Raw genomic sequence first — 18,374 nt, forward strand, 5'->3', positions numbered from 1 at the left:
TGGAGAGACGTTCGTTCATCTAGCACCAAGGGAACGGGTTGCAGGAGACACTTATTCTCTGTTTCTCAGTCTGTTTCCTAGTGCCGGTTTGAATTTCCTGCAGTTTTCACTGTAAAACCGAGTTGGAGCTTCTACCTCCCCATATATATGTATGGAATGGAGTTTGCAACTGAAAAGAAACTTTGTGTTCCCAACAAGCTAGGTGAAGGACGGCTTTCACACACACTTATCTCTCAGAACAGAGCAAGTGGAGAGACGTTCTTTCATCTAGCACCAAGGGAACGGGTTGCAGGAGACACTTTTTCTCTGCTTTCTCAGTCTGTTTCCTAGTGCCGGTTTGAAGTTCCTGCAGTTTTCACTGTCAAACAGAGTTGGAGCTAGTACCTCCCCATATATATGTATGGAATGGAGTTTGCAACTGAAAAGAAACTTCGTGTTCCCAACAAGCAAGTTGAAGGACGGCTTTCACACACACTTATCTCTCAGAACTGAGCAAGTGGAGAGACGTTCGTTCATCTAGCACCAAGGGAACGGGTTGCAGGAGACACTTTTTCTGTGCTTTCTCTGTCTGTTTCCTAGTGCCGGTTTGAAGTTCCTGCAGTTTACACTGTCAAACCGAGTTGGAGCTAGTACCTCCCCATATATATGTATGGAATGGAGTTTGCAACTGAAAAGAAACTTTGTGTTCCCAACAAGCTAGGTGAAGGACGGCTTTCACACACACCTATCTCTCAGAACTGAGCAAGTGGAGAGACGTTCGTTCATCTAGCAACAAGGGAACGGGTTGCAGGAGACACTTTTTCTCTGGTTTCTCAGTCTGTTTCCTAGTGCCGGTTTGAAGTTCCTGCAGTTTTCACTGTCAAACCGAGTTGGAGCTAGTACCTCCCCATATATATGTATGGAATGGAGTTTGCAACTGAAAAGAAACTTTGTGTTCCCAACAAGCTAGGTGAAGTTCGGCCTTCACACACACATATCTCTCAGAACTGAGCAAGTGGAGAGACGTTCGTTCATCTAGCAACAAGGGAACGGGTTGCAGGAGACACTTTTTCTCTGCTTTCTCAGTCTGTTTCCTAGTGCCGGTTTGAAGTTCCTGCAGTTTTCACTGTCAAACCGAGTTGGAGCTAGTACCTCCCCATATATATGTATGGAATTGAGTTGGCAACTGAAAAGAAACTTTGTGTTCCCAACAAGCAAGGTGAAGTACGGCTTTCACACACACTTATCTCTCAGAACTGAGCAAGTGGAGAGACGTTCGTTCATCTAGCACCAAGGGAACGGGTTGCAGGAGACACTTTTTCTCTGCTTTCTCAGTCTGTTTCCTAGTGCCGGTTTGAAGTTCCTGCAGTTTTCACTGTCAAACCGAGTTGGAGCTAGTACCTACCCATATATATGTATGGAATGGAGTTTGCAACTGAAAAGAAACTTTGTGTTCCCAACAAGCTAGGTGAAGGACGGCTTTCACACACACTTATCTCTCAGAACTGAGCAAGTGGAGAGACGTTCGTTCATCTAGCAATAAGGGAACGGGTTGCAGGAGACACTTTTTCTCTGCTTTCTCAGTCTGTTTCCTAGTGCCGGTTTGAAGTTCCTGCAGTTTTCACTGTCAAACCGAGTTGGAGCTAGTACCTCCCCATATATATGTATGGAATGGAGTTTGCAACTGAAAAGAAACTTTGTGTTCCCAACAAGCTAGGTGAAGGACGGCTTTCACACACACTTATCTCTCAGAACTGAGCAAGTGGAGAGACGTTCGTTCATCTAGCACCAAGGGAACGGGTTGCAGGAGACACTTATTCTCTGTTTCTCAGACTGTTTCCTAGTGCCGGTTTGAATTTCCTGCAGTTTTCACTGTAAAACCGAGTTGGAGCTTCTACCTCCCCATATATATGTATGGAATGGAGTTTGCAACTGAAAAGAAACTTTGTGTTCCCAACAAGCTAGGTGAAGGACGGCTTTCACACACACTTATCTCTCAGAACAGAGCAAGTGGAGAGACGTTCTTTCATCTAGCACCAAGGGAACGGGTTGCAGGAGACACTTTTTCTCTGCTTTCTCAGTCTGTTTCCTAGTGCCGGTTTGAAGTTCCTGCAGTTTTCACAGTCAAACCGAGTTGGAGCTAGTACCTCCCCATATATATGTATGGAATGGAGTTTGCAACTGAAAAGAAACTTCGTGTTCCCAACAAGCAAGTTGAAGGACGGCTTTCACACACACTTATCTCTCAGAACAGAGCAAGTGGAGAGACGTTCGTTCATCTAGCACCAAGGGAACGGGTTGCAGGAGACACTTTTTCTCTGCTTTCTCTGTCTGTTTCCTAGTGCCGGTTTGAAGTTCCTGCAGTTTACACTGTCAAAACGAGTTGGAGCTAGTACCTCCCCATATATATGTATGGAATGGAGTTTGCAACTGAAAAGAAACTTTGTGTTCCCAACAAGCTAGGTGAAGGACGGCTTTCACACACACCTATCTCTCAGAACTGAGCAAGTGGAGAGACGTTCGTTCATCTAGCAACAAGGGAACGGGTTGCAGGAGACACTTTTTCTCTGGTTTCTCAGTCTGTTTCCTAGTGCCGGTTTGAAGTTCCTGCAGTTTTCACTGTCAAACCGAGTTGGAGCTAGTACCTCCCCATATATATGTATGGAATGGAGTTTGCAACTGAAAAGAAACTTTGTGTTCCCAACAAGCTAGGTGAAGAACGGCTTTCACACACACTTATCTCTCAGAACTGAGCAAGTGGAGAGACGTTCGTTCATCTAGCACCATGGGAACGGTTTGCAGGAGACACTTTTTCTCTGCTTTCTCAGTCTGTTTCCTAGTGCCGGTTTGAAGATCCTGCAGTTTTCACTGTCAAACCGAGTTGGAGCTAGTACCTCCCCATATATATGTATGGAATGGAGTTTGCAACTGAAAAGAAACTTTGTGTTCCCAACAAGCTAGGTGAAGGTCGGCCTTCACACACAGATATCTCTCAGAACTGAGCAAGTGGAGAGACGTTCGTTCATCTAGCTCCAAGGGAACGGGTTGCAGGAGACACTTTTTCTCTGCTTTCTCAGTCTGTTTCCTAGTGCCGGTTTGAAGTTCCTGCAGTTTTCACTGTCAAACCGAGTTGGAGCTAGTACCTACCCATATATATGTATGGAATGGAGTTTGCAACTGAAAAGAAACTTTGTGTTCCCAACAAGCTAGGTGAAGTTCGGCCTTCACACACACATATCTCTCAGAACTGAGCAAGTGGAGAGACGTTCGTTCATCTAGCACCAAGGGAACGGGTTGCAGGAGACACTTTTTCTCTGCTTTCTCAGTCTGTTTCCTAGTGCCGGTTTGAAGTTCCTGCAGTTTTCACTGTCAAACCGAGTTGGAGCTAGTACCTACCCATATATATGTATGGAATGGAGTTTGCAACTGAAAAGAAACTTTGTGTTCCCAACAAGCTAGGTGAAGGACGGCTTTCACACACACTTATCTCTCAGAACTGAGCAAGTGGAGAGACGTTCGTTCATCTAGCAATAAGGGAACGGGTTGCAGGAGACACTTTTTCTCTGCTTTCTCAGTCTGTTTCCTAGTGCCGGTTTGAAGTTCCTGCAGTTTTCACTGTCAAACCGAGTTGGAGCTAGTACCTCCCCATATATATGTATGGAATGGAGTTTGCAACTGAAAAGAAACTTTGTGTTCCCAACAAGCTAGGTGAAGGACGGCTTTCACACACACTTATCTCTCAGAACTGAGCAAGTGGAGAGACGTTCGTTCATCTAGCACCAAGGGAACGGGTTGCAGGAGAAACTTATTCTCTGTTTCTCAGTCTGTTTCCTAGTGCCGGTTTGAAGTTCCTGCAGTTTTCACTGTCAAACCGAGTTGGAGCTAGTACCTCCCCATATATATGTATGGAATGGAGTTTGCAACTGAAAAGAAACTTCGTGTTCCCAACAAGCAAGTTGAAGGACGGCTTTCACACACACTTATCTCTCAGAACAGAGCAAGTGGAGAGACGTTCGTTCATCTAGCACCAAGGGAACGGGTTGCAGGAGACACTTTTTCTCTGCTTTCTCTGTCTGTTTCCTAGTGCCGGTTTGAAGTTCCTGCAGTTTACACTGTCAAACCGAGTTGGAGCTAGTACCTCCCCATATATATGTATGGAATGGAGTTTGCAACTGAAAAGAAACTTTGTGTTCCCAACAAGCTAGGTGAAGGACGGCTTTCACACACACCTATCTCTCAGAACTGAGCAAGTGGAGAGACGTTCGTTCATCTAGCAACAAGGGAACGGGTTGCAGGAGACACTTTTTCTCTGCTTTCTCAGTCTGTTTCCTAGTGCCGGTTTGAAGTTCCTGCAGTTTTCACTGTCAAACCGAGTTGGAGCTAGTACCTCCCCATATATATGTATGGAATGGAGTTTGCAACTGAAAAGAAACTTTGTGTTCCCAACAAGCTAGGTGAAGGACGGCTTTCACACACACTTATCTCTCAGAACTGAACAAGTGGAGAGACGTTCGTTCATCTAGCACCAAGGGAACGGGTTGCAGGAGACACTTATTCTCTGTTTCTCAGTCTGTTTCCTAGTGCCGGTTTGAAGTTCCTGCAGTTTTCACTGTAAAACCGAGTTGGAGCTTCTACCTCCCCATATATATGTATGGAATGGAGTTTGCAACTGAAAAGAAACTTTGTGTTCCCAACAAGCTAGGTGAAGGACGGCTTTCACACACACTTATCTCTCAGAACAGAGCAAGTGGAGAGACGTTCTTTCATCTAGCACCAAGGGAACGGGTTGCAGGAGACACTTTTTCTCTGCTTTCTCAGTCTGTTTCCTAGTCCCGGTTTGAAGTTCCTGCAGTTTTCACTGTCAAACCGAGTTGGAGCTAGTACCTCCCCATATATATGTATGGAATAGAGTTTGCAACTGAAAAGAAACTTCGTGTTCCCAACAAGCAAGTTGAAGGACGGCTTTCACACACACTTATCTCTCAGAACAGAGCAAGTGGAGAGACGTTCGTTCATCTAGCACCAAGGGAACGGGTTGCAGGAGACACTTTTTCTCTGCTTTCTCTGTCTGTTTCCTAGTGCCGGTTTGAAGTTCCTGCAGTTTACACTGTCAAACCGAGTTGGAGCTAGTACCTCCCCATATATATGTATGGAATGGAGTTTGCAACTGAAAAGAAACTTTGTGTTCCCAACAAGCTAGGTGAAGGACGGCTTTCACACACACCTATCTCTCAGAACTGAGCAAGTGGAGAGACGTTCGTTCATCTAGCAACAAGGGAACGGGTTGCAGGAGACACTTTTTCTCTGGTTTCTCAGTCTGTTTCCTAGTGCCGGTTTGAAGTTCCTGCAGTTTTCACTGTCAAACCGAGTTGGAGCTAGTACCTCCCCATATATATGTATGGAATGGAGTTTGCAACTGAAAAGAAACTTTGTGTTCCCAACAAGCTAGGTGAAGGACGGCTTTCACACACACTTATCTCTCAGAACTGAGCAAGTGGAGAGACGTTCGTTCATCTAGCACCAAGGGAACGGGTTGCAGGAGACACTTATTCTCTGCTTTCTCAGTCTGTTTCCTAGTGCCGGTTTGAATTTCCTGCAATTTTCACTGTAAAACCGAGTTGGAGCTTCTACCTCCCCATATATATGTATGGAATGGAGATTGCAACTGAAAAGAAACTTTGTGTTCCCAACAAGCTAGGTGAAGGACGGCTTTCACACACACGTATCTCTCAGAACTGAGCAAGTGGAGAGACGTTCGTTCATCTAGCACCAAGGGAACGGGTTGCAGGAGACACTTTTTCTCTGCTTTCTCAGTCTGTTTAATAGTGCCGGTTTGAAGTTCCTGCAGTTTTCACTGTCAAACCGAGTTGGAGCTAGTACCTCCCCATATATATGTATGGAATGGAGTTTGCAACTGAAAAGAAACTTTGTGTTCCCAACAAGCTAGGTGAAGGTCGGCCTTCACACACACATATCTCTCAGAACTGAGCAAGTGGAGAGACGTTCGTTCATCTAGCAACAAGGGAACGGGTTGCAGGAGACACTTTTTCTCTGCTTTCTCAGTCTGTTTCCTAGTGCCGGTTTGAAGTTCCTGCAGTTTTCACTGTCAAACCGAGTTGGAGCTAGTACCTCCCCATATATATGTATGGAATTGAGTTGGCAACTGAAAAGAAACTTTGTGTTCCCAACAAGCAAGGTGAAGTACGGCTTTCACACACACTTATCTCTCAGAACTGAGCAAGTGGAGAGACGTTCGTTCATCTAGCACCAAGGGAACGGGTTGCAGGAGACACTTTTTCTCTGCTTTCTCAGTCTGTTTCCTAGTGCCGGTTTGAAGTTCCTGCAGTTTTCACTGTCAAACGGAGTTGGAGCTAGTACCTACCCATATATATGTATGGAATGGAGTTTGCAACTGAAAAGAAACTTTGTGTTCCCAACAAGCTAGGTGAAGGACGGCTTTCACACACACTTATCTCTCAGAACTGAGCAAGTGGAGAGACGTTCGTTCATCTAGCAATAAGGGAACGGGTTGCAGGAGACACTTTTTCTCTGCTTTCTCAGTCTGTTTCCTAGTGCCGGTTTGAAGTTCCTGCAGTTTTCACTGTCAAACCGAGTTGGAGCTAGTACCTCCCCATATATATGTACGGAATGGAGTTTGCAACTGAAAAGAAACTTTGTGTTCCCAACAAGCTAGGTGAAGGACGGCTTTCACACACACTTATCTCTCAGAACTGAGCAAGTGGAGAGACGTTCGTTCATCTAGCACCAAGGGAACGGGTTGCAGGAGACACTTATTCTCTGTTTCTCAGTCTGTTTCCTAGTGCCGGTTTGAATTTCCTGCAGTTTTCACTGTAAAACCGAGTTGGAGCTTCTACCTCCCCATATATATGTATGGAATGGAGTTTGCAACTGAAAAGAAACTTTGTGTTCCCAACAAGCTAGGTGAAGGACGGCTTTCACACACACTTATCTCTCAGAACAGAGCAAGTGGAGAGACGTTCTTTCATCTAGCACCAAGGGAACGGGTTGCAGGAGACACTTTTTCTCTGCTTTCTCAGTCTGTTTCCTAGTGCCGGTTTGAAGTTCCTGCAGTTTTCACTGTCAAACAGAGTTGGAGCTAGTACCTCCCCATATATATGTATGGAATGGAGTTTGCAACTGAAAAGAAACTTCGTGTTCCCAACAAGCAAGTTGAAGGACGGCTTTCACACACACTTATCTCTCAGAACTGAGCAAGTGGAGAGACGTTCGTTCATCTAGCACCAAGGGAACGGGTTGCAGGAGACACTTTTTCTGTGCTTTCTCTGTCTGTTTCCTAGTGCCGGTTTGAAGTTCCTGCAGTTTACACTGTCAAACCGAGTTGGAGCTAGTACCTCCCCATATATATGTATGGAATGGAGTTTGCAACTGAAAAGAAACTTTGTGTTCCCAACAAGCTAGGTGAAGGACGGCTTTCACACACACCTATCTCTCAGAACTGAGCAAGTGGAGAGACGTTCGTTCATCTAGCAACAAGGGAACGGGTTGCAGGAGACACTTTTTCTCTGGTTTCTCAGTCTGTTTCCTAGTGCCGGTTTGAAGTTCCTGCAGTTTTCACTGTCAAACCGAGTTGGAGCTAGTACCTCCCCATATATATGTATGGAATGGAGTTTGCAACTGAAAAGAAACTTTGTGTTCCCAACAAGCTAGGTGAAGTTCGGCCTTCACACACACATATCTCTCAGAACTGAGCAAGTGGAGAGACGTTCGTTCATCTAGCAACAAGGGAACGGGTTGCAGGAGACACTTTTTCTCTGCTTTCTCAGTCTGTTTCCTAGTGCCGGTTTGAAGTTCCTGCAGTTTTCACTGTCAAACCGAGTTGGAGCTAGTACCTCCCCATATATATGTATGGAATTGAGTTGGCAACTGAAAAGAAACTTTGTGTTCCCAACAAGCAAGGTGAAGTACGGCTTTCACACACACTTATCTCTCAGAACTGAGCAAGTGGAGAGACGTTCGTTCATCTAGCACCAAGGGAACGGGTTGCAGGAGACACTTTTTCTCTGCTTTCTCAGTCTGTTTCCTAGTGCCGGTTTGAAGTTCCTGCAGTTTTCACTGTCAAACCGAGTTGGAGCTAGTACCTACCCATATATATGTATGGAATGGAGTTTGCAACTGAAAAGAAACTTTGTGTTCCCAACAAGCTAGGTGAAGGACGGCTTTCACACACACTTATCTCTCAGAACTGAGCAAGTGGAGAGACGTTCGTTCATCTAGCAATAAGGGAACGGGTTGCAGGAGACACTTTTTCTCTGCTTTCTCAGTCTGTTTCCTAGTGCCGGTTTGAAGTTCCTGCAGTTTTCACTGTCAAACCGAGTTGGAGCTAGTACCTCCCCATATATATGTATGGAATGGAGTTTGCAACTGAAAAGAAACTTTGTGTTCCCAACAAGCTAGGTGAAGGACGGCTTTCACACACACTTATCTCTCAGAACTGAGCAAGTGGAGAGACGTTCGTTCATCTAGCACCAAGGGAACGGGTTGCAGGAGACACTTATTCTCTGTTTCTCAGACTGTTTCCTAGTGCCGGTTTGAATTTCCTGCAGTTTTCACTGTAAAACCGAGTTGGAGCTTCTACCTCCCCATATATATGTATGGAATGGAGTTTGCAACTGAAAAGAAACTTTGTGTTCCCAACAAGCTAGGTGAAGGACGGCTTTCACACACACTTATCTCTCAGAACAGAGCAAGTGGAGAGACGTTCTTTCATCTAGCACCAAGGGAACGGGTTGCAGGAGACACTTTTTCTCTGCTTTCTCAGTCTGTTTCCTAGTGCCGGTTTGAAGTTCCTGCAGTTTTCACAGTCAAACCGAGTTGGAGCTAGTACCTCCCCATATATATGTATGGAATGGAGTTTGCAACTGAAAAGAAACTTCGTGTTCCCAACAAGCAAGTTGAAGGACGGCTTTCACACACACTTATCTCTCAGAACAGAGCAAGTGGAGAGACGTTCGTTCATCTAGCACCAAGGGAACGGGTTGCAGGAGACACTTTTTCTCTGCTTTCTCTGTCTGTTTCCTAGTGCCGGTTTGAAGTTCCTGCAGTTTACACTGTCAAAACGAGTTGGAGCTAGTACCTCCCCATATATATGTATGGAATGGAGTTTGCAACTGAAAAGAAACTTTGTGTTCCCAACAAGCTAGGTGAAGGACGGCTTTCACACACACCTATCTCTCAGAACTGAGCAAGTGGAGAGACGTTCGTTCATCTAGCAACAAGGGAACGGGTTGCAGGAGACACTTTTTCTCTGGTTTCTCAGTCTGTTTCCTAGTGCCGGTTTGAAGTTCCTGCAGTTTTCACTGTCAAACCGAGTTGGAGCTAGTACCTCCCCATATATATGTATGGAATGGAGTTTGCAACTGAAAAGAAACTTTGTGTTCCCAACAAGCTAGGTGAAGAACGGCTTTCACACACACTTATCTCTCAGAACTGAGCAAGTGGAGAGACGTTCGTTCATCTAGCACCATGGGAACGGTTTGCAGGAGACACTTTTTCTCTGCTTTCTCAGTCTGTTTCCTAGTGCCGGTTTGAAGATCCTGCAGTTTTCACTGTCAAACCGAGTTGGAGCTAGTACCTCCCCATATATATGTATGGAATGGAGTTTGCAACTGAAAAGAAACTTTGTGTTCCCAACAAGCTAGGTGAAGGTCGGCCTTCACACACAGATATCTCTCAGAACTGAGCAAGTGGAGAGACGTTCGTTCATCTAGCTCCAAGGGAACGGGTTGCAGGAGACACTTTTTCTCTGCTTTCTCAGTCTGTTTCCTAGTGCCGGTTTGAAGTTCCTGCAGTTTTCACTGTCAAACCGAGTTGGAGCTAGTACCTACCCATATATATGTATGGAATGGAGTTTGCAACTGAAAAGAAACTTTGTGTTCCCAACAAGCTAGGTGAAGTTCGGCCTTCACACACACATATCTCTCAGAACTGAGCAAGTGGAGAGACGTTCGTTCATCTAGCACCAAGGGAACGGGTTGCAGGAGACACTTTTTCTCTGCTTTCTCAGTCTGTTTCCTAGTGCCGGTTTGAAGTTCCTGCAGTTTTCACTGTCAAACCGAGTTGGAGCTAGTACCTACCCATATATATGTATGGAATGGAGTTTGCAACTGAAAAGAAACTTTGTGTTCCCAACAAGCTAGGTGAAGGACGGCTTTCACACACACTTATCTCTCAGAACTGAGCAAGTGGAGAGACGTTCGTTCATCTAGCAATAAGGGAACGGGTTGCAGGAGACACTTTTTCTCTGCTTTCTCAGTCTGTTTCCTAGTGCCGGTTTGAAGTTCCTGCAGTTTTCACTGTCAAACCGAGTTGGAGCTAGTACCTCCCCATATATATGTATGGAATGGAGTTTGCAACTGAAAAGAAACTTTGTGTTCCCAACAAGCTAGGTGAAGGACGGCTTTCACACACACTTATCTCTCAGAACTGAGCAAGTGGAGAGACGTTCGTTCATCTAGCACCAAGGGAACGGGTTGCAGGAGAAACTTATTCTCTGTTTCTCAGTCTGTTTCCTAGTGCCGGTTTGAAGTTCCTGCAGTTTTCACTGTCAAACCGAGTTGGAGCTAGTACCTCCCCATATATATGTATGGAATGGAGTTTGCAACTGAAAAGAAACTTCGTGTTCCCAACAAGCAAGTTGAAGGACGGCTTTCACACACACTTATCTCTCAGAACAGAGCAAGTGGAGAGACGTTCGTTCATCTAGCACCAAGGGAACGGGTTGCAGGAGACACTTTTTCTCTGCTTTCTCTGTCTGTTTCCTAGTGCCGGTTTGAAGTTCCTGCAGTTTACACTGTCAAACCGAGTTGGAGCTAGTACCTCCCCATATATATGTATGGAATGGAGTTTGCAACTGAAAAGAAACTTTGTGTTCCCAACAAGCTAGGTGAAGGACGGCTTTCACACACACCTATCTCTCAGAACTGAGCAAGTGGAGAGACGTTCGTTCATCTAGCAACAAGGGAACGGGTTGCAGGAGACACTTTTTCTCTGCTTTCTCAGTCTGTTTCCTAGTGCCGGTTTGAAGTTCCTGCAGTTTTCACTGTCAAACCGAGTTGGAGCTAGTACCTCCCCATATATATGTATGGAATGGAGTTTGCAACTGAAAAGAAACTTTGTGTTCCCAACAAGCTAGGTGAAGGACGGCTTTCACACACACTTATCTCTCAGAACTGAACAAGTGGAGAGACGTTCGTTCATCTAGCACCAAGGGAACGGGTTGCAGGAGACACTTATTCTCTGTTTCTCAGTCTGTTTCCTAGTGCCGGTTTGAAGTTCCTGCAGTTTTCACTGTAAAACCGAGTTGGAGCTTCTACCTCCCCATATATATGTATGGAATGGAGTTTGCAACTGAAAAGAAACTTTGTGTTCCCAACAAGCTAGGTGAAGGACGGCTTTCACACACACTTATCTCTCAGAACAGAGCAAGTGGAGAGACGTTCTTTCATCTAGCACCAAGGGAACGGGTTGCAGGAGACACTTTTTCTCTGCTTTCTCAGTCTGTTTCCTAGTCCCGGTTTGAAGTTCCTGCAGTTTTCACTGTCAAACCGAGTTGGAGCTAGTACCTCCCCATATATATGTATGGAATAGAGTTTGCAACTGAAAAGAAACTTCGTGTTCCCAACAAGCAAGTTGAAGGACGGCTTTCACACACACTTATCTCTCAGAACAGAGCAAGTGGAGAGACGTTCGTTCATCTAGCACCAAGGGAACGGGTTGCAGGAGACACTTTTTCTCTGCTTTCTCTGTCTGTTTCCTAGTGCCGGTTTGAAGTTCCTGCAGTTTACACTGTCAAACCGAGTTGGAGCTAGTACCTCCCCATATATATGTATGGAATGGAGTTTGCAACTGAAAAGAAACTTTGTGTTCCCAACAAGCTAGGTGAAGGACGGCTTTCACACACACCTATCTCTCAGAACTGAGCAAGTGGAGAGACGTTCGTTCATCTAGCAACAAGGGAACGGGTTGCAGGAGACACTTTTTCTCTGGTTTCTCAGTCTGTTTCCTAGTGCCGGTTTGAAGTTCCTGCAGTTTTCACTGTCAAACCGAGTTGGAGCTAGTACCTCCCCATATATATGTATGGAATGGAGTTTGCAACTGAAAAGAAACTTTGTGTTCCCAACAAGCTAGGTGAAGGACGGCTTTCACACACACTTATCTCTCAGAACTGAGCAAGTGGAGAGACGTTCGTTCATCTAGCACCAAGGGAACGGGTTGCAGGAGACACTTATTCTCTGCTTTCTCAGTCTGTTTCCTAGTGCCGGTTTGAATTTCCTGCAATTTTCACTGTAAAACCGAGTTGGAGCTTCTACCTCCCCATATATATGTATGGAATGGAGATTGCAACTGAAAAGAAACTTTGTGTTCCCAACAAGCTAGGTGAAGGACGGCTTTCACACACACGTATCTCTCAGAACTGAGCAAGTGGAGAGACGTTCGTTCATCTAGCACCAAGGGAACGGGTTGCAGGAGACACTTTTTCTCTGCTTTCTCAGTCTGTTTAATAGTGCCGGTTTGAAGTTCCTGCAGTTTTCACTGTCAAACCGAGTTGGAGCTAGTACCTCCCCATATATATGTATGGAATGGAGTTTGCAACTGAAAAGAAACTTTGTGTTCCCAACAAGCTAGGTGAAGGTCGGCCTTCACACACACATATCTCTCAGAACTGAGCAAGTGGAGAGACGTTCGTTCATCTAGCAACAAGGGAACGGGTTGCAGGAGACACTTTTTCTCTGCTTTCTCAGTCTGTTTCCTAGTGCCGGTTTGAAGTTCCTGCAGTTTTCACTGTCAAACCGAGTTGGAGCTAGTACCTCCCCATATATATGTATGGAATTGAGTTGGCAACTGAAAAGAAACTTTGTGTTCCCAACAAGCAAGGTGAAGTACGGCTTTCACACACACTTATCTCTCAGAACTGAGCAAGTGGAGAGACGTTCGTTCATCTAGCACCAAGGGAACGGGTTGCAGGAGACACTTTTTCTCTGCTTTCTCAGTCTGTTTCCTAGTGCCGGTTTGAAGTTCCTGCAGTTTTCACTGTCAAACGGAGTTGGAGCTAGTACCTACCCATATATATGTATGGAATGGAGTTTGCAACTGAAAAGAAACTTTGTGTTCCCAACAAGCTAGGTGAAGGACGGCTTTCACACACACTTATCTCTCAGAACTGAGCAAGTGGAGAGACGTTCGTTCATCTAGCAATAAGGGAACGGGTTGCAGGAGACACTTTTTCTCTGCTTTCTCAGTCTGTTTCCTAGTGCCGGTTTGAAGTTCCTGCAGTTTTCACTGTCAAACCGAGTTGGAGCTAGTACCTCCCCATATATATGTACGGAATGGAGTTTGCAACTGAAAAGAAACTTTGTGTTCCCAACAAGCTAGGTGAAGGACGGCTTTCACACACACTTATCTCTCAGAACTGAGCAAGTGGAGAGACGTTCGTTCATCTAGCACCAAGGGAACGGGTTGCAGGAGACACTTATTCTCTGTTTCTCAGTCTGTTTCCTAGTGCCGGTTTGAATTTCCTGCAGTTTTCACTGTAAAACCGAGTTGGAGCTTCTACCTCCCCATATATATGTATGGAATGGAGTTTGCAACTGAAAAGAAACTTTGTGTTCCCAACAAGCTAGGTGAAGGACGGCTTTCACACACACTTATCTCTCAGAACAGAGCAAGTGGAGAGACGTTCTTTCATCTAGCACCAAGGGAACGGGTTGCAGGAGACACTTTTTCTCTGCTTTCTCAGTCTGTTTCCTAGTGCCGGTTTGAAGTTCCTGCAGTTTTCACTGTCAAACAGAGTTGGAGCTAGTACCTCCCCATATATATGTATGGAATGGAGTTTGCAACTGAAAAGAAACTTCGTGTTCCCAACAAGCAAGTTGAAGGACGGCTTTCACACACACTTATCTCTCAGAACTGAGCAAGTGGAGAGACGTTCGTTCATCTAGCACCAAGGGAACGGGTTGCAGGAGACACTTTTTCTGTGCTTTCTCTGTCTGTTTCCTAGTGCCGGTTTGAAGTTCCTGCAGTTTACACTGTCAAACCGAGTTGGAGCTAGTACCTCCCCATATATATGTATGGAATGGAGTTTGCAACTGAAAAGAAACTTTGTGTTCCCAACAAGCTAGGTGAAGGACGGCTTTCACACACACCTATCTCTCAGAACTGAGCAAGTGGAGAGACGTTCGTTCATCTAGCAACAAGGGAACGGGTTGCAGGAGACACTTTTTCTCTGGTTTCTCAGTCTGTTTCCTAGTGCCGGTTTGAAGTTCCTGCAGTTTTCACTGTCAAACCGAGTTGGAGCTAGTACCTCCCCATATATATGTATGGAATGGAGTTTGCAACTGAAAAGAAACTTTGTGTTCCCAACAAGCTAGGTGAAGTTCGGCCTTCACACACACATATCTCTCAGAACTGAGCAAGTGGAGAGACGTTCGTTCATCTAGCAACAAGGGAACGGGTTGCAGGAGACACTTTTTCTCTGCTTTCTCAGTCTGTTTCCTAGTGCCGGTTTGAAGTTCCTGCAGTTTTCACTGTCAAACCGAGTTGGAGCTAGTACCTCCCCATATATATGTATGGAATTGAGTTGGCAACTGAAAAGAAACTTTGTGTTCCCAACAAGCAAGGTGAAGTACGGCTTTCACACACACTTATCTCTCAGAACTGAGCAAGTGGAGAGACGTTCGTTCATCTAGCACCAAGGGAACGGGTTGCAGGAGACACTTTTTCTCTGCTTTCTCAGTCTGTTTCCTAGTGCCGGTTTGAAGTTCCTGCAGTTTTCACTGTCAAACCGAGTTGGAGCTAGTACCTACCCATATATATGTATGGAATGGAGTTTGCAACTGAAAAGAAACTTTGTGTTCCCAACAAGCTAGGTGAAGGACGGCTTTCACACACACTTATCTCTCAGAACTGAGCAAGTGGAGAGACGTTCGTTCATCTAGCAATAAGGGAACGGGTTGCAGGAGACACTTTTTCTCTGCTTTCTCAGTCTGTTTCCTAGTGCCGGTTTGAAGTTCCTGCAGTTTTCACTGTCAAACCGAGTTGGAGCTAGTACCTCCCCATATATATGTATGGAATGGAGTTTGCAACTGAAAAGAAACTTTGTGTTCCCAACAAGCTAGGTGAAGGACGGCTTTCACACACACTTATCTCTCAGAACTGAGCAAGTGGAGAGACGTTCGTTCATCTAGCACCAAGGGAACGGGTTGCAGGAGACACTTATTCTCTGTTTCTCAGACTGTTTCCTAGTGCCGGTTTGAATTTCCTGCAGTTTTCACTGTAAAACCGAGTTGGAGCTTCTACCTCCCCATATATATGTATGGAATGGAGTTTGCAACTGAAAAGAAACTTTGTGTTCCCAACAAGCTAGGTGAAGGACGGCTTTCACACACACTTATCTCTCAGAACAGAGCAAGTGGAGAGACGTTCTTTCATCTAGCACCAAGGGAACGGGTTGCAGGAGACACTTTTTCTCTGCTTTCTCAGTCTGTTTCCTAGTGCCGGTTTGAAGTTCCTGCAGTTTTCACAGTCAAACCGAGTTGGAGCTAGTACCTCCCCATATATATGTATGGAATGGAGTTTGCAACTGAAAAGAAACTTCGTGTTCCCAACAAGCAAGTTGAAGGACGGCTTTCACACACACTTATCTCTCAGAACAGAGCAAGTGGAGAGACGTTCGTTCATCTAGCACCAAGGGAACGGGTTGCAGGAGACACTTTTTCTCTGCTTTCTCTGTCTGTTTCCTAGTGCCGGTTTGAAGTTCCTGCAGTTTACACTGTCAAAACGAGTTGGAGCTAGTACCTCCCCATATATATGTATGGAATGGAGTTTGCAACTGAAAAGAAACTTTGTGTTCCCAACAAGCTAGGTGAAGGACGGCTTTCACACACACCTATCTCTCAGAACTGAGCAAGTGGAGAGACGTTCGTTCATCTAGCAACAAGGGAACGGGTTGCAGGAGACACTTTTTCTCTGGTTTCTCAGTCTGTTTCCTAGTGCCGGTTTGAAGTTCCTGCAGTTTTCACTGTCAAACCGAGTTGGAGCTAGTACCTCCCCATATATATGTATGGAATGGAGTTTGCAACTGAAAAGAAACTTTGTGTTCCCAACAAGCTAGGTGAAGAACGGCTTTCACACACACTTATCTCTCAGAACTGAGCAAGTGGAGAGACGTTCGTTCATCTAGCACCATGGGAACGGTTTGCAGGAGACACTTTTTCTCTGCTTTCTCAGTCTGTTTCCTAGTGCCGGTTTGAAGATCCTGCAGTTTTCACTGTCAAACCGAGTTGGAGCTAGTACCTCCCCATATATATGTATGGAATGGAGTTTGCAACTGAAAAGAAACTTTGTGTTCCCAACAAGCTAGGTGAAGGTCGGCCTTCACACACAGATATCTCTCAGAACTGAGCAAGTGGAGAGACGTTCGTTCATCTAGCTCCAAGGGAACGGGTTGCAGGAGACACTTTTTCTCTGCTTTCTCAGTCTGTTTCCTAGTGCCGGTTTGAAGTTCCTGCAGTTTTCACTGTCAAACCGAGTTGGAGCTAGTACCTACCCATATATATGTATGGAATGGAGTTTGCAACTGAAAAGAAACTTTGTGTTCCCAACAAGCTAGGTGAAGTTCGGCCTTCACACACACATATCTCTCAGAACTGAGCAAGTGGAGAGACGTTCGTTCATCTAGCACCAAGGGAACGGGTTGCAGGAGACACTTTTTCTCTGCTTTCTCAGTCTGTTTCCTAGTGCCGGTTTGAAGTTCCTGCAGTTTTCACTGTCAAACCGAGTTGGAGCTAGTACCTACCCATATATATGTATGGAATGGAGTTTGCAACTGAAAAGAAACTTTGTGTTCCCAACAAGCTAGGTGAAGGACGGCTTTCACACACACTTATCTCTCAGAACTGAGCAAGTGGAGAGACGTTCGTTCATCTAGCAATAAGGGAACGGGTTGCAGGAGACACTTTTTCTCTGCTTTCTCAGTCTGTTTCCTAGTGCCGGTTTGAAGTTCCTGCAGTTTTCACTGTCAAACCGAGTTGGAGCTAGTACCTCCCCATATATATGTATGGAATGGAGTTTGCAACTGAAAAGAAACTTTGTGTTCCCAACAAGCTAGGTGAAGGACGGCTTTCACACACACTTATCTCTCAGAACTGAGCAAGTGGAGAGACGTTCGTTCATCTAGCACCAAGGGAACGGGTTGCAGGAGAAACTTATTCTCTGTTTCTCAGTCTGTTTCCTAGTGCCGGTTTGAAGTTCCTGCAGTTTTCACTGTCAAACCGAGTTGGAGCTAGTACCTCCCCATATATATGTATGGAATGGAGTTTGCAACTGAAAAGAAACTTCGTGTTCCCAACAAGCAAGTTGAAGGACGGCTTTCACACACACTTATCTCTCAGAACAGAGCAAGTGGAGAGACGTTCGTTCATCTAGCACCAAGGGAACGGGTTGCAGGAGACACTTTTTCTCTGCTTTCTCTGTCTGTTTCCTAGTGCCGGTTTGAAGTTCCTGCAGTTTACACTGTCAAACCGAGTTGGAGCTAGTACCTCCCCATATATATGTATGGAATGGAGTTTGCAACTGAAAAGAAACTTTGTGTTCCCAACAAGCTAGGTGAAGGACGGCTTTCACACACACCTATCTCTCAGAACTGAGCAAGTGGAGAGACGTTCGTTCATCTAGCAACAAGGGAACGGGTTGCAGGAGACACTTTTTCTCTGCTTTCTCAGTCTGTTTCCTAGTGCCGGTTTGAAGTTCCTGCAGTTTTCACTGTCAAACCGAGTTGGAGCTAGTACCTCCCCATATATATGTATGGAATGGAGTTTGCAACTGAAAAGAAACTTTGTGTTCCCAACAAGCTAGGTGAAGGACGGCTTTCACACACACTTATCTCTCAGAACTGAACAAGTGGAGAGACGTTCGTTCATCTAGCACCAAGGGAACGGGTTGCAGGAGACACTTATTCTCTGTTTCTCAGTCTGTTTCCTAGTGCCGGTTTGAAGTTCCTGCAGTTTTCACTGTAAAACCGAGTTGGAGCTTCTACCTCCCCATATATATGTATGGAATGGAGTTTGCAACTGAAAAGAAACTTTGTGTTCCCAACAAGCTAGGTGAAGGACGGCTTTCACACACACTTATCTCTCAGAACAGAGCAAGTGGAGAGACGTTCTTTCATCTAGCACCAAGGGAACGGGTTGCAGGAGACACTTTTTCTCTGCTTTCTCAGTCTGTTTCCTAGTCCCGGTTTGAAGTTCCTGCAGTTTTCACTGTCAAACCGAGTTGGAGCTAGTACCTCCCCATATATATGTATGGAATAGAGTTTGCAACTGAAAAGAAACTTCGTGTTCCCAACAAGCAAGTTGAAG

Source organism: Camelus bactrianus, chromosome 17 (genome assembly GCF_048773025.1).
Source record: "Camelus bactrianus isolate YW-2024 breed Bactrian camel chromosome 17, ASM4877302v1, whole genome shotgun sequence".
Taxonomy (NCBI): Eukaryota; Metazoa; Chordata; class Mammalia; order Artiodactyla; family Camelidae; genus Camelus; species Camelus bactrianus.